Raw genomic sequence first — 3,304 nt, 5'->3', positions numbered from 1 at the left:
AATTCTCATTTCTAAAAGAGTTTTCTTGCTTTCTTCCTGATTCTTTCCATAAAGTTGATTTCATCTTCACTCGTCTCTGGGCTTTTGGTGTACCCTGTGAACCATATTCACTCGCTCAGACAGGGGTGTGGAGGAAGCCAGACCAGGAAACCCAACCACCTCCAGCTAATGCCTTTCTTTTTGTGATTACTACAATTGTTGCCTAGTGGAACAGGGAGCCGTTAGCTGGGTTTTCGCCCCCCTCTATTAGTATTACCCTGTAATTTAATCCCAATTAGACTCTCAGAAACATGGGCATAGGAAACAAGTAGGCAAAGGAGGTAGATGGCCGAAAGTAACAGCAGTCAGGGCTTTTCATCAGACACGCTGTTTTCCAAAGGTGCTGGGCCAAGGAAGAGCGAGGTCGGAGCTTGGAACAAAGTAACTGGGTAAATGATTAAAAGGACTTGAGTTTTACTTTCTGGCCTTGAGGTTGGGGTCTGTGAACATTGATCTCATGGGCTGGGCTGAGCCAATTGGTTTAACAGCAGTAGGGACTGAAAGAGGTCTTGAGAGATGACTCCCTGTCTGCTTCACCTTCTCTCCTTGGGATCTATGGGAGGAAGGTCTCAGAGGAGGTTTGTTTTTTTTTTTTTTAATCTCACCTGGTTTCCTCCCTTGGGTCCCTAAGCAAATCCTTATGTATATATTGGAATCAACCTCCTTTCCGAGGGACTCACCGAGGCCCAGACCTGGAGACGACCATTCCCGTTGACTATGTTTACTACTGGAAAGTGTAGATGCAGGCAGTGTATACAGCTAGGGATGGAAGTGGAGGATTGTGAGGTAGAGATGTCCTCGGGAGGAGGAGTGTCCTTAGATCCTTACAAGGGACTGTTGTCCTACTCAAGCTTCAGAATCCTAGGTTGCAGTGTAGAAGGGAGGAGTCCCAGCGTTCGAGGGCCCAAATGACAAGGAAACGATTATATCCCTCTCCTCCACGGGACTGATCCAAGAAGAGCCAAGTGTGAAAGTTCAGCCCAGCCTGGTCCTTCTTCATTCTTCAGTAACAACAGCCACTTTAGGCCAAAGTCAAGTTGTTAAGGGCAGAGATGGTTGAGAGAGCTGTGGGGATGCGGCACGCAGGAGGCGGAGCTTGGAGCAGGGCAGGGCGAGCGAGAAGCCGTGAGCCCAAGCAGCTGTAAGCAAAATCACGACACACTCCGGAAGTCTTCTACTTCCCTTTACTCTCTCTACTTCTCTTCTTCCCAATCAGGAGCCAGTTCTCCTATAAATCCACTCATGTATTTAATTACTGAGCACCCTCAAGGGTATTAGGAGAAGTTTCTGGTATTCCAGAAGGTTCTGGAAGCCCAAGGCTCCTTTCCTCCAACCAGAAGACAAGACCTAGGTGCATGGGAAGAAGGACTTCTCCCTTCTTCTGACTCTCTTGGCATCAAATTCTTCACTTCTTATAGTTACCTTGTGATCCTATGTTGGGGGTTTCCAGGACAGTTCCAGTTTTAAACATTTTATCCTATTGTCCTCATAAGTACCTGTGAGGCCACATGCCCTGAATTTGTTTTGGAAAAAAACTGTGAGTACAATCTTAGCTCAGAGTATTTCCTGTCCAGCTGAATCTATATAAACCTTGCCCTTCCCTGGCACCTAGGCATAGTGGCATTTGGAAGATTTGCTGGAATCCCAGCTAAGGAAAAGTTAGCTTGTGGTTTGGTGTAGGAGCAAAGGATAGGTGATCTCCTGTACTTTGAAGCTTGATTCTGAAGGCCCCAAAACTTACGCAAAAACCCATCCTCATAATGAAAGTGATTCAAACTTGCTTTTACCTTTAAGTCTCATATGTGGCTATGTGGCTTCAGCTTTTCAGAATTTTCTTTTCCACTAATTCCCCGATAAAAATCCGTTTAAGAGGGAACAGAATCTTTTGCTCTATAATGAGAAATGAGAGTTAACTGGCCTCTTCCACCTGGGGCACTGTTTTTCACACTAAAGGTCTCAACCCACCGTTGGGTCATGAAATCAATTTATCAAGAGAACATATCAGAATACATTACACTTGATTTGGATAAGTATTGTTTCATGAAACTTTTGTGTCTCCTGTTTTATCTACCTATATGTATGTGTGTCTTGGGTCACTATGTAAAATGTATTTTTTTTTTCCTGTGGGTCACAGGAATAAAAAGTTCAAGACTACCCTCCTAGGAGAGGTCACAGAGCTCACACTGAGACTGAAACTGCTAAGGCAGACCCTCCCCCAGAGCTGGTTCCTTAGGGAAGGAGAAAGAGTAGGCTGCAGGGGGTGGGAGTGGGGGAGGGGGGGATGGAGCCTGACCAAGGGCGTGAGGACGAAGTGCAGAAAGGAGGAAGGAGCCTGAGTAGAAGCCCACTTCCTATCCCCTCCACCACGGCAGCCACAACGCACTGAGGGCCAACAGCACACCAGGCACTCCGCTGAGTACCTTAAATGAGTTATCCCTTTCGAGTTTCACCACACCTCATAAGGAAGAAGAGTACTATTATTACTGTCCCATTTTATAGATGGGGAAGCTGCGGCTTGTCAACTACAAATTGGCACTTGCCACTGACACTTGCCATCTCCCTCTACAAGGATTAAATCATGTGCTGCTGCAGCTGCTGACTTTCAACACCCCCTGAAAGGAGTTCGGGTGGAGAGCAGAAATGAGGCACTCTGTGCTCTGGGAAAAACTGGCAGAACAGGTCTTCAGATAGATATTTTCAGGAGCTAATTTTATGAGCCCAATTCTTATATCTCCTCATATCTAGAAAAGCTAAAATCCTTCATGGTGACGTCTAAAATCCTTCATGGTGATGTCTGCTCCTCCTGAGTAGCACTAACCCACAAGAGACTAGCAGAAACCTTCTGTAAAAAAATATATGCTCGACTGCATGTACTCCCCCTTTACCAAAATCACATATATACTGAGCTTCTCCCCTGCCTCTGTGGAGCGATTTCTCAGAGCTATCTGGGATGCTGTCTCCCGGGTTGCAGTCCTCATTTTGCCCCAAATAAAACTTACCTCACGGGCTTCCCTGGTAGCACAGTGGTTAAGAATCCATCTGCCAATGCAGGGGACACGGGTTTGAGCCCTGGTCCGGAAAGATCCCACATGCCGTGGAGCAACTAAGCCCGCACACCACAACTACTGAGCCTGCGCTCTAGAGTCTGTGAGCCACAGCTACTGAGCCCGCGTGCCGCAACTACTGAAGCCCGTGCACCTTAGAGCCTGCGCTCTGCAACAAGAGAAGCCACCGCAATGAGAAGGCCACAGACTGCAACGAAGAG

Source organism: Orcinus orca, chromosome 19 (genome assembly GCF_937001465.1).
Source record: "Orcinus orca chromosome 19, mOrcOrc1.1, whole genome shotgun sequence".
Lineage (NCBI taxonomy): Eukaryota > Metazoa > Chordata > Mammalia > Artiodactyla > Delphinidae > Orcinus > Orcinus orca.
Note: the sequence above shows the minus strand (reverse complement) of the source record.